Source organism: Dermochelys coriacea, chromosome 12 (assembly GCF_009764565.3).
Source record: "Dermochelys coriacea isolate rDerCor1 chromosome 12, rDerCor1.pri.v4, whole genome shotgun sequence".
Taxonomy (NCBI): Eukaryota; Metazoa; Chordata; order Testudines; family Dermochelyidae; genus Dermochelys; species Dermochelys coriacea.
Window position 1 is genome coordinate 28,973,392 of NC_050079.1, and position 17,254 is coordinate 28,990,645.

Genomic DNA, 17,254 nt, shown 5'->3' on the forward strand with positions numbered 1-17,254 from the left:
TTGATTTCAAAAGGGTTGACTTTCAAAAATTAAGGAAATTAGTTAGGGAAGTGGATTGGACTGAAGAACTTATGGATCTAAAGGTAGAGGAGGACTGGGATTACTTTAAATCAAAGCTGCAGAAGCTATCGGAAGCCTGTATCCCAAGAAAGGGGAAAAAATTCATAGGAAGGAATTGTAGACCAAGCTGGATGAGCAAGCATCTTAGAGAGGTGATTAAGAAGAAGCAGAAAGCATACAGGGAGTGGAAGATGGGAGGGATCAGCAAGGAAAGCTACCTAATTGAGGTCAAAACATGTAGGGATAAAGTGAGACAGGCTAAAAGTCGAGTCGAGTTGGACCTTGCAAAGGGAATTAAAACCAATAGTAAAAGGTTCTATAGCCATATAAATAAGAAGAAAACTAAGAAAGAAGAAGTGGGGCCGCTTAACACTGAGGATGGAGTGGAGGTTAAAGATAATCTAGTCATGGCCCAATATCTAAACAAATACTTTGCCTCAGTCTTTAATAAGGCTAAAGAGGATCTTAGGGATAATGGTAGCATGACAAATGGGAATGAGGATATGGAGGTAGATATTATCATATCTGAGGTAGAAGCGAAACTGAAACAGCTTAATGGGACTAAATCGGGGGGCCCAGATAATCTTCATCCAAGAATATTAAAGGAATTAGCACCTGAAATTGCAAGCCCATTAGCAAGAATTTTTAATGAATCTGTAAACTCAGGAGTAGTACCGAATGATTGGAAAATTGCTAATATAGTTCCTATTTTTAAGAAAGGAAAAAAAGTGATCCGGGTAACTACAGGCCAGTTAGTTTGACATCTGTAGTATTCAAGGTCCTGGAAAAAATTTTGAAGGAGAAATTAGTTAAGGACATTGAAGTCAATGGTAAATGGGACAAAATACAGCATGGTTTTACAAAAGATAGATCGTGCCAAACCAACCTAATCTCCTTTTTTGAAAAGGTAACAGATTTTTTAGATAAAGGAAATGCAGTGGATCTAATTTACCTAGATTTCAGTAAGGCATTTGATACCGTGCCACATGGGGAATTATTAGTTAAATTGGAGAAGATGGGGATCAATATGAACATCAAAAGGTGGCTAAGGAATTGGTTAAAGGGGAGACTGCAACGGGTCCTACTGAAAGGCGAACTGTCAGGTTGGAGGGAGGTTACCAGTGGAGTTCCTCAGGGATCGGTTTTGGGACCAATCTTATTTAATCTTATTACTGACCTTGGCACAAAAAGTGGGAGTGTGCTAATAAAGTTTGCAGATGATACAAAGCTGGGAGGTATTGCCAATTCGGAGAAGGATCGGGATATTATACAGGAGGATCTGGATGACCTTGTAAACTGGAGTAATAGTAATAGGATGAAATTTAATAGTGAGAAGTGTAAGGTTATGCATTTAGGGATTAATAACAAGAATTTTAGTTATAAGTTGGGGACGCATCAATTAGAAGTAATGGAAGAGGAGAAGGACCTTGGAGTATTGGTTGATCGTAGGATGACTATGAGCTGCCAATGTGATATGGCTATGAAAAAAGCTAATGTGGTTTTGGGATGCATCAGGAGAGGCATTTCCAGTAGGGATAAGGAGGTTTTAGTACCATTATACAAGGCACTGGTGAGACCTCACCTAGAATACTGTGTGCAGTTCTGGTCTCCCATGTTTAAAAAGGATGAATTCAAACTGGAGCAGGTACAGAGAAGGGCTACTAGGATGATCCGAGGAATGAAAAACTTGTCTTATGAAAGGAGACTCAGGGAGCTTGGCTTGTTTAGCCTAACTAAAAGAAGGTTGAGGGGAGATATGAATATAAATATATCTCTATAAATATATCAGAGGGATAAATACAGGAGAGGGAGAGGAATTATTTCAGCTCAGCACCAATGTGGACACAAGAACAAATGGGTATAAACTGGCCACCAGGAAGTTTAGACTTGAAATCAGACGAAGGTTTTTAACCATCAAAGGAGTGAAGTTTTGGAATAGCCTTCCAAGGGAAACAGTGGGAGCAAAAGATCTATCTGGTTTTAAGATTCTACTTGATAAGTTTATGGAGGAGATGGTACGATGGGATAATGGGATTTTGGTAATTAATTGATCTTTAAATATTCAGGGTAAAAAGGCCAAATCCCCTGAGATGGGATATTAGATGGATGGGATCTGAGTTACCCAGGAAAGAATTTTCTGTAGTATCTGGCTGGTGAATCTTGCCCATATGCTCAGGGTTTAGCTGATCGCCATATTTGGGGTCGGGAAGGAATTTTCCTCCAGGGCAGATTGGAGAGGCCCTGGAGGTTTTTCGCCTTCCTCTGTAGCATGGGGCATGGTTGACTTGAGGGAGGCTTCTCTGCTCCTTGAAGTCTGTAAACCATGATTTAAGGACTTCAATAGCTCAGACATAGGTGATGTTTTTCGTAGGAGAGGGTGGGTGAGATTCTGTGGCCTGCGCTGTGCAGGAGGTCGGACTAGATGATCAGAATGGTCCCTTCTGACCTTAGTATCTATGAATCTATAAAGTGTTAAGTATAGGCATTAATGTGTGTAACATTTTATTTTCTTAAAAATGTATTGACCATATGCATATAAAATAGCTGTTCATTGGAATAATACCTGCTATGAACTTTAATGCATATGCAGTTCACTCCATAAATAGAGGCCTCAGTATGCTTTGCAGTACAAAATGGAAGTGCTCACATCTTTAATGTACTATAGAAAATATAAGACATTAATATAGATTTATAATTAGAAAATGAATTGGTCTGTCTGATAGTAGCAGGAAGAGATTTCTGGAGGATAGAATTCAAAGCACATTGATACAAAGATGCTCTAAGTATACAGAATACTAATGAATAAGCACCCTAACATTCAGATACTTGTAAGAATAGTCAAATAGACTTGTTAGAGCAGTTGGACTCTGGATAAGGAACTTAACCTGTTTATGCCTTAGTGTTCCCGTCTGTAAAATATGGATAAGAGTGTGCAACCATTTCATTAAAGTGCTTTGAATGCCTCTGATGAAAGGTGTGATTCACAGAACTTTTCCATAGGGTCACTTTGCAGTCTAATGAGAGTGCGGTGAAAGGGTCTGAGTTTGAGGGTGGGTTCATCCCCTAACTCTTGGTATAAAGAAGAGGTTCTGTAATTCTATCATGTTCACCATTGTCATTGCCCTGTTGTGTCAGGGTGTGATGCTGCAGGGGGTCCTTCTCTCCGGTACCTCCTGGTAGCCACCTATTTCTCATTGTGTCATTCAGGATTTAGCCCTCTGGCTAAGTCACATAAAATTCAGTGCCTTTCTGGGGTAACAAGAAGATTAATTGAAAATTCAATAGAAACATCCAAATAATAAGAGCCTTTCGTTCCCATATTGGGCTATCATCATCCTTTGGGGTCAGTCTTCAGCCTCACTCAGGTTCAATATTTCTTGCATTGGGCTTATATGCCCTTTGGCATGGTAAAGCCCACCCTTTACCATGAATTCTGGGCCAGGGACCCTATATTAGGCAGCTAGGTCTTCTTCTTAGACGTACTGCTGTTTCCCTAGGCCACTTCCTACCTCTAAATCCCCTTGTGCTGCTTCCTCACACCCTTGACTTTAACATAGACTCCCTTTGGGTCTCAGGCCTCTGGCTTTTCCCTTCTCTGCTGAACTAAGAAGTCTTCCATTCTTCTCAGGCTCCACTGACGTGTTTTTACTGACCTTACCTCAGGGCCTCTTCCATAGGAGCCTGACCTGCTCCTGCAAAGTTCTTCCCTTGTTACTTCTTATCTTTGCAGGTTTTCCCTCATTAGAGACTCTGACAGCTTCCCCTAGGGATCTTCCCACTACTTGTTGGCCCTAGTTTAGGGCTTTCCTCTACCCCCATGCTTCTCCCTGTGGGTGCTGCTTCCTGCTTTGTCTGTAGTCTCTCCCTCTAGACTGAATTTCCAGCTCTATTTAAGGAGCCCTTCTTCATTTTCTGGAGCTGGAGTGCCTAGTTATCATTAAATTGCCACATCACCATCAGATGGGAGCTAGCTGATAGATCACAGGCAAAGTTGAGCCTGCCTTTCCTTAAAGGACCAGCCAACCTATGACAGGCTCTTAAAGCTCATAGAAGACAAAAACTTCTGCTTAAAAAGGGATATTGGGTAAAATGTGTTGTTGTTTTTTCCTGCAAAGGTCAAATCAATTTGGAAGAGATTTGCTTCTTCAAATATGGCAAGGTACTTATAATGTTTTAAAAAAGGAAATGAAATCTTCATTGTAGCAGGCTTATTCATGTAAAACAGATTAAAATATGCATTCATAATATGTAAATATAGAATCAATTAACATGGAGTGATTTTACAGTACAAATGATTGTAACCTGCCAGTGTCCTCTGGGACGACTTCGAAAATGAAATGTTTCTTCTCCACAGTCATAGCCCAGTTAACAAAAATCAATAAACAGCAAATACAGAGTTGTCTCTGGCCAAATGAGCAATGTCTGATTAGGAGGACAGTTTAATAATTTTAATAGATGAGCTGAATTTACAAGGGAAAGATGAGTTCAAGGGTCCAAAGAGCTTTGTAGGTGTTACAGGAACAATCCATGCAGATAATTATCTAAACGACAAACAGTAAAACTAAGAGGCAATTAAAGACTGGAACTATTGGGACTGATTCTCTGCTGCCTTGCACCATATGCAGTCATTTACATTTGTATAAAGTAGGTGTAAAATTCTCTCTCTCATTTGATGGCATTTTCCTCCCACTTTGAATTTGTTCAGTTTCTATGATCACTCTTCCCCAGAGGTTTCACCAGAGAAGCACAGCTGGAATCTGCCTGGAAATCCACTGATGGAGGATATGATGAGGAAGTGCTGAGTCAGCAAGAGGAATAGACATATTGCCCCTCAGAATTCCCTCCAGTCAGTGACTGTTACTTTTGGAGCTTCTGTGGTTGGCTGTAGGCCTCCTAAAGGAGGCAAAGTTCTGAGTGCCTTGTACCATTGCAACACTATTCTGTTTGGATTTCCTACTATCAGGATCATTGCAACATACCCTGAGTTGGTCAGGTCACCTATGGGCCCCACTTAAGCATGTGCTTAAATACTTTGCTCCACTTTAAGCTTGTGAATAGTCCCATTGACAATAATGTTTCTGAACAATTATCCTTTATTTCTACTTCATAGCTAAATTATTCTACACAATGTCCTACTGTAGATTGGAATGAAGGAGGCAATGAAATAGACATTTAAGCGCTAAGATCAACACCTACACAGAGGGTCTGGACATCCTATTGAGGTGTCCATTTTTGAAATTTGGACCTTGAACATATAAATAACGCAGCCAGTTGACCATCTACTACACACAGCTCATGCTCATGCACATCTTTCTGCTCATAGGTGAAATGAAACTTAGAGCTGATGATGATCTCTGAAATATTCATCACTAGATCTTTAATTGCATTAATCCAAGTTGCAAATATCTAATGTGTTTCTGGCAGACTAAAGAGCCTGGCTCAACTACGTATGAAACTATCCAAATTAAATAGATTGTCTGAGGGTTTTGCACATTTGCTGTCTTCAGCATTTGAAAGCCTTTTCTCGTGAAATTTGGACTACTTAAAATTCATGCACTATGCAACTGAGAAGCTCCAAAAAGAGGTAATGAACCATAAATTATTGCCGTTAGATATTTAATACTCAATCAGTATGTGCTCTCTCATGCATATCCCACTGGCATTGCATTCATTCTGACAGTGTGGTACTGGTTCAATTACTTTGCTCATTTACAATAAAAGATTAATGAAAAGAGGTATATTTTAGTTCACAGAGATTAATTGCATCCCTTACTTTCCCTACACAAGAAATATTCAGCCCATAATCCTGATAGCTTTTTCGTCAACAAGTACATGGAAAATTAATAGACTTTCTTCTGCGGGAATCCTCAGCGGGTTTGCAGATACAAACACCCAGGGAAAAGATGACTAAAAGTTGGCTTTCTGGTAGAAAGGAATTAATTTACCTTCCTCTCCTCCCCCTTCATTCACTCTGATGATACTTTGAATTAGCCAGCATAAAAATGCATGTACATATTTGAAACCTACCCACTTCTTGTCTAGTATGTGCAAAACTAATCCACATAGTGTATTCTCTTCTGAGGTGCAATTGAAGGCAGACAGTCAGGGTAAGGATTGATAGACAGCTCAAGCATTTCAAAATATATTATTGCCTTTTAAAAGGCAAGCGTTTCTGCTTGCAAAGTATATGCCAAGATTACTATAAATCTTCTACATTTCTTAACCCTGCTATGAATTTTGTTATTTATTTAAATTAGGAAGACTCAAGTTCCAATGTGGTTAAAGAATGAAAAACTTCTGATTTTTGCTTTTATTTGAGTAATTATTTTTCCCTCTGCTGTGTGATGAAGATGTAAAACTAGCCAACAAGAAAGCTATTAATACACTTATTGTTGACACAGTGGGCACAGAAGAAACACTTTATACTGCCTTATTTATAAAGTTATATCTATTTTAAGAGAGTAAACTGACCTGAGGATAAAGGCAATAAAAGGCACTCTAGCAAATCACATTAAGCAACAAGAACAGGATTATAAAAGACTCAAGTGTCATAAAGTCTCTCAAACTGCAGAAATTGGATCCGGATCTTGACCACTCCATATTTACAGCTGAGTGTTCTGCTCAGCCCTCTAAAAGCATAGGGAACATTTCCTAGACCATTAGGAGTGAAATATGTCTCCGATACTAACAAATTTCAAAAGATCTGGACTTTGGGTTCAGCTTGGATAAGCATCCAGAAGTTCAGATGCTTTGCTGAGAACTCACTACAACTTTCTGGACCTCCTGAGTCTGCAAAATCAGGACAGAAATCTCATAAGAACACCCCTTCTTGCAATATTTCCCCATTTCTGGTCCCTACTGAAAACCCTTAGTGAAAAAAGAAATTTCATCTGAATTTTTTTGACCTTATAAAAGTTCAGTTTGGGCATAAAAGTTGATGAAGGCTTTGGTTGTGTATCTGGGAGACATGTTTTTTATATCTGGACCTATTTTATGTATGGTTACATCTCCCAGAACTGCCTTTGAAAATACATCCCTACTATACATTTCCAAATCAACTATAAAAACATACAGCTGGACCTGAAAATGTTATCTAACTTAGAAAAATCCCCAACTTTTTTTTGACCTGTACTATTTTTGCTTCTCATTAAGGTCCTGATCCTTCATCATTTCTGTCAATGTGAGCTTTGCCAATGAGTTTTAATGAGTGTAGATTCAGATGGTAAGTGATTCAAAGCTAGATAGTACATTTAGGATCTGCTCAGAATGAAGGTTATTATGGACAGGCATTGTGCCTCAGGGAGGTAGAATGATTCTTGATGTTCCCAGTTGTGCAGTAGATGCATATCTGCTATTATGTCTCTTACAGAGTATAGCATACTCTGCTAGCCAGTGGAAACATAGGGCAGTGCCATGCCCTGCCTTGCCCCCACCCCTTTGAGGTGTTGTGTATGTGGTAGGCAGCATTCTCAGTTCTCATAGGAACACTGGATTTTGAATTATGTATGACCTTTACATAGGCTAGAAAGGGTCTTGACACCCTTCCTGCCAATTGTGCACATACAAGATCAGGCATAGTAACATGTAGGAGGTTTTTTAGTATTAAATTTGAAAATAGCAGTGTAGATATATGAACCATATATTTGTCCTATCTCTATCTGAATGTTGCTGCAGATTAAAAGTCAAGAGCCTACTCCCGCTCTTTAGAATTAAACGAGTTTAATTCTGGAGTATTTCTAGTGGCTAGAGTGGAGTTAGTCTAAAAATACTTCAGAATTACATTGGTATAATTCTGGCACAAGACAGCAGAATTTGGCCCAATATACTTAAACACATTACTTAATGTGCAATGCTTTTCACACTATCTATCTATGCAAATATACATAGTCTTTTTTTCTCACTCAGTTGAGTTTGGGACCTTTTGAAAGTGATTTCTCTGAGAGAAATTGGTTTTCCTGGCAGTCCCTTGGGAAAATTTTCTAGATGTTACTCACTGAACATTTCTGAAGGAGCAACTATGTTTATTTCCTGGTATTTCCATTGTGTTTAATTTACAGTTTTGTAAAGAAATAAAATTTCTACATGTAATTTTTTCCATGCAGTATGACCAACCAAGAATTTAAAATCTATATACTCTAAGGCAGTAGTTCTCAAGCATGGGTTCGGGGCCCCTAGGGAGCATCGAGCAAGTTTCAGTGAGGCCGTCAAATAGAACTAGCATTAGACTTGCTAGGGCCCAGGGCAGAAAGCCGAAGCCCCGCCGCACGGGGCTGAAACCTGGGTCCCTGAGCCCTGCCACTCTGGGCTGAAGCCAAAGCCTGAGCAACTTAGCTACAAGGGGGCCCTCATGGAGTGGGGCCCTAGGCAATTGCCCTGTTTGCTACCCCCTAATGACAGCTCTGGGTTTTATATGCAGAAAACTAGTTGTTGTGGCACAGGTGGGGCAAGGAGTTTTTATAACATGTTCGGGGGACCTCAGAAAGAAAAAGGTTGAGAACTCCTATTCTAAGGTACTTTGCTACCTGCCTGTGATATGTTTCTTATATGCAGAATGTTTCTTTGAACACAGGGTGAATCTATGTTGAATTTCTAATCTTTCTTCTGATGTTTTTTTATCTTAGTTATGTACTTAAGAGCTAACTAAAATTACATTCAAAAGAACTTGATCTAACTTTCTTCTTGTGTAAATTATATCACTTGAAAATAAAAGATTTGGGTTTGGGGACATATTATATCTTCAGTTAATAAGACTCCTAATTATGGAAAAATCCTACAGAATTGAATAAAAAATAACTTTTCTGTAGGGACCATAGTATATAATTTTAACATAAAATTGTATACCTGCTATAGAATTCTATAGGATATTTTAAGAAAAGAAAACTTATAGAAATAATATCATTCTTTATTAAATTCTATAGGTATCACAGATCTGGCTGAGTTCCCATAATGGACAGTCACTACTAATTGGACCAACCTTTAGATCCTATGTGCATCCAAACCTGTTGGGCCTAGTTAGAGTCCAGACACTCTTTAGCTCTTGGCATCTAGAGCATGCTCCCAATTCCTGTTTGAAATCCTTCCTTGGGACATGGAACTCCACAATCCAAATGCTCTAAGCCCCAAAACCAATGCTGAGATGTTCTGAGCCTCCACAAGTGCTTATGCACATTCCTCTAGAATTCATCTATGTGGGTGCTCTGACTCATAATTTAACTCTCTGGGGACACAGGGCAGGTAAAGTAATGAACCCAGTCGTTGCTAAGGAGCTTCTTAAATGCACACACTTTACTTGTAGAGAGCACAGGAGAGTTTCAGATCTATGCAAAACAATAATTGCCTGACTTAATCTCTCCTCGGAGTCCTCTCCACTCCAGAGAGTTCTTGGCCGTGGTTGGTATCCTTGTGGGGAAGAGAACCTCTCCCTTCCCTCCCCCGCCATCCCTACTCCTCCACTTGAGTCTGCTGTTTTTTGGCAATGGACTACCTCCCTGCTTTTAAAAGCAGGCTCTGGGACCTTTTCTATTCCTGTTCTTCCGCTGGAGATTTTCTATGCTCCAAACTCCCTGTGGCTTGTTGAACAGAGAGCTGTTGAAAGTCAATAGCTCTGCTGGTAGCAACCCCATTGTTCTAGAAAGGAAGAACCATCTGGTGTTGATGGCTCTGTTTCAGCTTTCCAGAAATAGTCTGTTCTTGCTACAAGGTATATATTCTAATCCACACTGAAGGTTAGTCATATATGCTATTTCACAAAACAAAAAGGAATTGACACATTTCACAAATGGTCACAATATATATGTCAAGTAATTTGTTGATTTTTATTTGTATTAAATTCCACAGGACTTTTCCAGAAGTATAATCCAAATATTTATTTTAAAGATCCATCTGTTGAAATGCTGTGGATGAATAAGTGTTTAGTGTATAACTTACTTCTGCAGTACATTCAGTGAGAAGCCTTGGTGGTGTTTCATTAGCGTTGTCAAGTAACAAGTTCAGTTTTCAAAGTAAGATGCGTTGCAAAGGGTTATTTATTTTCAGTATTGGCTTTCAGTTGTGTCCTTAATTATACATGTGTTCAGCTTCATCTGGTCACATCCCATATTGGGAACCCATTATGTCATGTAATGTGACGTTCATCACACAAAAAGAAAGACAAAAAAAACCTATGTGAACTTGTAGGGCATTCTTGATTAAGTCTCTTATAGCTGTAATTACATTTTTCAGGGTCTCTTGATTGCTTCCCCTGCACACTGATCCATCTCTGGGGGGGAATAATTCTATAGTTACAGATTTTGGACCATCTTCAAACAGGTGCTTTAAAAACAATCCCCAAAACTATCAACTATAAAAATGATTTGTCTTGGACCACTAAATTACACTGTCCAGGGCCTTGGCTGGATACATTTATTTGAAGTACTCACTGAATGAGTTGGGGCACCTGCATCCCCAGCAATTTCTCTCTCCCCGCTGCAATCAGAGTCAATATAATAGGCCCAAGAAGGAGAGTAAAGAGGAGCATTAATCCCTCTTATTCCCCTGCTTGCCTGAGTAAGAGCTATGATGATTTAAACCATAGGGTCAATGGGATTCTTTCCTTTCACTTCAGTAGGCCGTCATGCATATCTACTCCTTAACGAAGTGTACGTAGCATCATCTTGTTAATTAAAAATCAGCCTATATTGATACTGATCCCTTAGCTCAGCAAAGAAACAAAATAATAAAAAAAAAAAACAGAGGAGGAGCCAAATGATGATGAACCTTGAAAATACAGTAAGTTGAAAGTGGATCTTCTTAAATCAAATAAGCAAAAAGGAATATGGATTAAGAAAGACACTTTGATCTATTGAGTGTTCTTAGTGATCTACAGTGTTGACCTGGAATGTACATAGTCTTTGATACAAAGAGGTTTCATACTTGCTTAATCCTTCTCATTTTCTGGTGGGAGAAAATCACCCTGCTTTGGCAATACAATCAAATGTGGATCCTTCTTATCTTGAAGGAGTTAACTGAGATCATTCATCTTAGTCACTCTACTTATCAACTAAGCCTTATTGAAGATAAGTGTTTGAAACAACCTTATTTATTAATGTAATAATTTGAGAGTGCACAACTTTATGAAAGGCTGCTTCCCACAAGTAAAGAGCAGAAATAACTATCACAGTGAATTATTATTATTATTAGAGCCATCCTTAGATATGACTATTGAAGTGTTCTCTGAAGGATCTCCCCTTAAAAACCTTCTATTTTCTCTGTAGGAAAGATGGGGAAGGGAGGAGGAAGCTCCTGAATATGTCTATGCTGAAAATATCCTAATACCCCTCTGATTCAGAGACGCTTTATTGTTGTTCCCTCACACTGGTAACTCTTAGCTCCATTGCAACATCAGAGCTATTTGAGCCAAGATGGGGTAGGGGTATGAGTTTAAAAGGTGTAAATTCTGAATTTATTTATGCATTTAGTGCTTAGTAGAGAAACTGGAGTAATAGCTGACAATCATCTAATTACTGAAGTGGCCAAAAGCCACTGGACCTGATTCTCCATTGCCTGGAACACCTGGAGGCATTTATACCTTGACAAAGTGAATGTTAACTACTGCCAGTGACACTGGAGTCATCTGATTTAGTAGCATTTTACACCCTCTTAGCACTTCACTTCATACAGGTATGAATGACTATACAATGTCAAGGTAGTGGAAAATGACTCCCATTAAGATTTCTGCATATCTGGGTAATAAAGCTGCCATTACTTAATGTACATTTTCTGATATGTCCTTGATTTTTCTCTACAGTGTTTAAAAAACAAAAAAGAACAAAGCTAAACAAACATACCTACTAGTAATTAGGGCAACTTTTACATTAGACAGTACTTAGATCCTAAGTTCAAGTGTAATAAATGCATTGTCATATTTTAGTGTTATTTAGTCTCAGAAAGTTTGTGTTATCAATTACCAAATGAGAAAACCATTTCCCACTTTCCCAAAATATCTATCTTTCGTGTAGAAGTTGACACAAAATGAAATCCTGATGTTTGTTACAGACTTGAAATCTAGATGTTTGAAATCAGTTTTACAAAAACATCTGAACATAGGGAGTTTCATCCAAAATACCTCACAATGTCTGTGGCTTGATGAATAGGGCACTAGACTGCGTCTTAAGAGTTTGGCTCTATCCCCTGCTCTTTCACTAACCTGCTGTGTGTGACCTTTTTCAGATCCATGTTTGTTTCCACTACTACTATTTATTACATTAATAAATAAGATTATTTCAAACACTGATCTTCAATAATGCTTAGTTCATAAGTAGAAAGAAAAGGAGTACTTGTGGCACCTTAGAGACTAACAAATTTATTTGAGCATAAGCTTTCGTGAGCTACAGCTCACTTCATCGGATGCATTCTGTGGAAAATACAGTGGGGAGATTTATATACATAGAGAACATGAAACAATGGGTGTTAGCATACACACTGTAACCAGAATGATCACTTAAGGTGAGCTATTACCAGCAGGAGAGCGGGGGGCGGGGAGAGGGGAATCTTTTGTAATGATAATCAAGGTGGGCCGTTTCCAGCAGTTGACAAGAACATCTGAGGAACAGTGGGAGGTGAGGTGGGAAAATGCGGAAATAGTTTTACTTTGTGTAATGACCCATCCACTCCCAGTCTCTATTCAAGCCTAAGTTAATTGTTTCCAGTTTGCAAATTAATTCCAATTCAGCAGACTCTCCTTGGAGTCTGTTTTTGAAGTTTTTTTATTGAAGTATTGCCACTTTTAGGTCTGTAATCGAATGACCAGAGAGATTGAAGTGTTCTACAACTGATTTTTGAATATTATAATTCTTGACATCTGATTTGTGTCATTTATTCTTTTATGTAGAGACTGTCCAGTTTGACCAATGTACATGGCAGAGGGGCATTGTTGGCACATGATGGCATATATCACATTGGTAGATGTGCAGGTGAACGAGCCTCTGATGGTGTAGCTGATGTGATTAAGACCCATGATGGTGTCCCCTGAATAGATATGTGGACAGAGTTGGCAACGGGCTTTGTTGCAAGGATATGTCCCTGGGTTAAAGGTTCTGTTGTGTGGTGTGTGGTTTTTGTGGTGAGTATTTGCTTCAGGTTAGGGGGCTGTCTGTAAGCAAGGACTGGCCTGTCTTCCAAGATCTGTGAGAGTGATGGGTCGTCCTTCAGGATAGGTTGTAGATCCTTGATGTTGCGTTGGAGAGGTATTTTTGCAAATACAGACTAACATGGCTGCTACTCTGAAATAAGAAAAGAAGTTTCACTTCATGAGAGCAGGATACAGAACCAGTCTGGCTGCCTATAAATTCAAGTGTTACTATTCCCAAGGGAGTTCAGATGAAAGTTCTTAAACTGTTGTTCACACAGTCTGATAGATTCCTGGGGTATATTATGACTTGCAGCTCTAAGTGTAAATGATTGGCTCTTAATTTTCTTTTTCCTCTCCTCTTATTGTGGTTTTAAAGATAATTACCCATATAAACTTGTTTGGTGATGTTCATTTTAGTGATGTAGCTCATCTCCGAAACACTGCTAATGTTTCTGAACAGATGTTTTATTTCTCACCTTTGAGTAAACTTTTTCAAATGATGTTTTCTACAACTCTGCCACTAAAAGGCAAATGTACAAAACAAGCTGAAATACCCTCATTTCAGTAGAGATTATTTTGCCAGTAGCATCTTTGATACAGGAGAGCATTTGTCAATTCAGGTAAAGAAAATTCATCTTTTCAATTTTAACCCCTTCTGATAAACAGAGAACAAATTGAGACAGACAGAAGGCTCTCGGTTGGGTGTGGAAATATGCATGTATGTCCAAATGAGGCAATTCTAGGCCTGTGGAAACAATGAGAGTTGTATTGATTTTTTTGAACAATAATTGGTTTTACCATATCTCCAAGTCCTGCTTTTTGAGCACTAATGCCAGAAATGGCATTTCATTTTTCAGAAACCTTCAGTGACTGGTGGCAAGATGCAAGTACTCCAAATGTCACCATTTAAAGGTAATGTTTGAGATTTTTAAAGAAAAGTAATACAGGTGATTTACTGCACACATCTTCCATTATTGATTGATTGATATATTTATTGCATTAAAATTGATGGAAGATGTGTGCATAAGCATCCTGAAGATGTTAGTCATAACTCTGAAGATGTTAGTCAATATCCAGGAAAAGACATTGTTTTTATTATTATCACAGTAGCACCTAAACATTCCCATTGTGCTAGACATCATATAATATGAACACACAGTGAAAGTCAGTCCCTTCTCCAAAGAGTTTACATCTTAGTCACTCTACTTATGAAGACAAGATTCAGAGTAGCAGCCGTGTTAGTCTGTATTCGCAAAAAGAAAAGGAGTATTTGTGGCACCTTGGAGACTAACAAATTTATTTGAGCATAACAGAACGCTAGTGGCGTTCTGTTATTTTCTTTGTTGGCCTGTCCTGTAGGTGACTTCTGGGTACTCTTCTGGCTCTGTCTATCTGTTTCTTCACTTCAGCAGGTGGGTATTGTAGTTGTAAGAATGCTTGATAGAGATCTTGTAGGTGTTTGTCTCTGTCTGAGGGGTTGGAGCAAATGCGGTTATATCGTAGAGTTTGGCTATAGACAATGGATCGTGTGATGTGGTCTGGATAAAAGCTGGAGGCATGTAGGTAGGAATAGCGATCAGTAGGTTTCCGGTATAGGGTGGTGTTTATGTGACCATCACTTATTAGCACCGTAGTGTCCAAGAAGTGCATCTCTTGTACCCAGAAGTCATCTACTACAGGATAGGCCCAACAAAGAAAATAACAGAACGCCACTAGACATCACCTTCAGCCCCCAACTAAAACATCTCCAACGCATCATCAAGGATCTACAACCTATCCTGAAGGATGACCCATCACTCTCACAGATGTTGGGAGACAGGCCAGTCCTTGCTTACAGACAGCCCCACAACCTGAATCAAATACTCACCAGCAACCACACACCACAGAACAGAACCACTAACCTATCTTTGCAACAAAGCACGTTGCCAACTGTGTCCACATATCTATTCAGGGGACACTATCATAGGGCCTAATCACATCAGCCATACCATAAGAGGCTCATTCACCTGCACATCTAACTCCCCGCCTCCCCGCTCTCCTGCTTAATAGCTCACCTTAAGTGATTACTCTCGTTACAATGTGTATGGTAACACCCATTGTTTCATGTTCTCTATGTATATAAATCTCCCCGAGGTATTTTCCACTGAATGCATCCGATGAAGTGAGCTGTAGCTCACAAAAGCTTATGCTCAAGTAAATGTTATTCTCTAAGGTGCCACAGTACTCCTTTTTTTTTCCTTATGTCATTTTTAATACATATTTGACATTGTGGGATTGTGTTTGGACAATATTGTTTGGTGGGAAAATACAATAAAATGTGACATACTTTTCAAAGCCAGTTTTAGAATCACATTTTGGATTAGAAAAGGAAAGAAACAAAAGTTGGTCACTATTTCCTGAGTGGTTTCATTATGAATTCAGTAGAAAGCTATGTATTTTAAAAGACACCAACATAAAATGGTGACTTGTTAGGTTTAGACACTGATTATTAATGAGCAAGGATAAACCTTCAGCATACTATATTACAGGTACTTGCTGGAAGATTTATGACTTGTCTTACAATTGTCTCGGGCGTAAGGGCCAAATGACTTATTCAGATTTTTCCTTTTATATTAAAAATGTGTGCAACAAAATGAGTTGCAGGTAAACATTGAATAAATGCTATTTTTTCCCTGTATTTACAGCCTCTTACACAAAGTGACTCAAAATACTAACAAAATTAACCTGATCTTGGGTCTGATTTCTCATTCCATTAGACTATTTTATACATATGCAACTCTATTAACTCCACTGCACCCAAGCATGTAGATTCATGCCACTACAGATGGGAGCTGAGAGAAAAGCTAGATCAGAAAAGGAAAAACAGTTTGCCTTGAACCAGATTAGTCTAGGAGGATTAAGCTAAAATGTCATTACAGCCAGTTTGATCTATGTTGTTGTGTTCATCAGCCACCTGTATTTATACAGTAGTCTTCATGAAAACATTCCAGAGCACTCTGCACAACAAAAAACTCACCCTAATGCTAACAGGCTGGTGTAAAGCTCTTCTCTGCTGGTGTAAATCAGCATAGCTCCAAAAGTCAGTGGCAATATGCCAGTTTACAATAGCTAACAAGCTGGTGCACAGTGTTTAAGTGCTTGTCTATTATTTTTAAGCCAGGCACTTGTGAACGTTACTTTGTGCCATTAGCTTATCGGCACCAATAATGACAGGATATCTTCCTTTGCAGAAAACCTTTTCTCTTGATACAAAAAACATCAAAAGGATTGAATTTGTCCTCAGAGCGAGTACTTCCTATACCTTCAGGTCTGTGCCAATCACCTATGCCTTGGGACTCGTCCGGGCTGTGCCACTACAGACCCTCTGCCATCACCTTCCCATTAATCAAACTGGTGGCAAAGATAGTACACAACCCACCCTGAATGGCGCCTTCTGATCGTTCTCCTTAACCATCCAGATGCTACAATCAGTGTCATTATGGGAAAGCTGGATATGGTGGGGGAATGGGGAGACAATTGTGAAGCTAATTAGTCTCTGATTGCATTTCTGTCAGGGAACCCTGCATTTCTGAAGCAGACTGTCAGACTAAAGGTGATGAATATGTGTGGGTGAATGTCTTTCTATGTTCCCAGGTTGGGGGAGGAATGGGAAAGGATGGGCAGATGTCTGCCTGCACTGGGCAGCCATGGAGAAGGAGAGTTGGTGTGTGAAGCCAAGGGCCTGCAGTGGAGGAAACATGCACATGATTGTAACTATGGACTTGATTCAATATGCATTGGAGTAAATGAGACCAGGCCCTATCCCAGCATCCTGCTAGTCCTTCCTTAGAGGTTTTTAAGGTCAGGCTTGACAAAGCCCTGGCTAGGATGATTTAACTGGGACTTGGTCCTGCTTTGAGCAGGGGGTTGGACTAGATGACCTTCTGGGGTCCCTTCCAACCCTGATATTCTATGATTCTATGATTCTAGTCTGCCCCTACTAGCCTTGAAAAGCAAGAACATAAGAATGGCCATACTGGGTCAGACCAAAGGTCCATCCAGCCCAGTATCCTATCTGCCGACAGTGGCCAATGCCAGGTGCCCCAG

The 17,254-nt window shown here is 39.3% G+C and overlaps 1 long non-coding RNA gene across 2 annotated transcripts in view; it reads left to right on the forward strand.

The window, feature by feature from the left end:
• LOC122456295 overlaps positions 1-17,254 on the forward strand; it is a 76,970-nt gene that overhangs the window by 14,969 nt on the left and 44,747 nt on the right. Inside the window, exon 3 of one of the 2 annotated variants that reach the window (XR_006275133.1) lies at positions 11,313-12,358. This is a non-coding gene — a long non-coding RNA (uncharacterized LOC122456295). Of the gene's footprint in view, positions 1-11,312; positions 12,359-17,254 lie in introns of those variants that run through there. The other variant, XR_006275134.1, reaches the window with a different exon arrangement.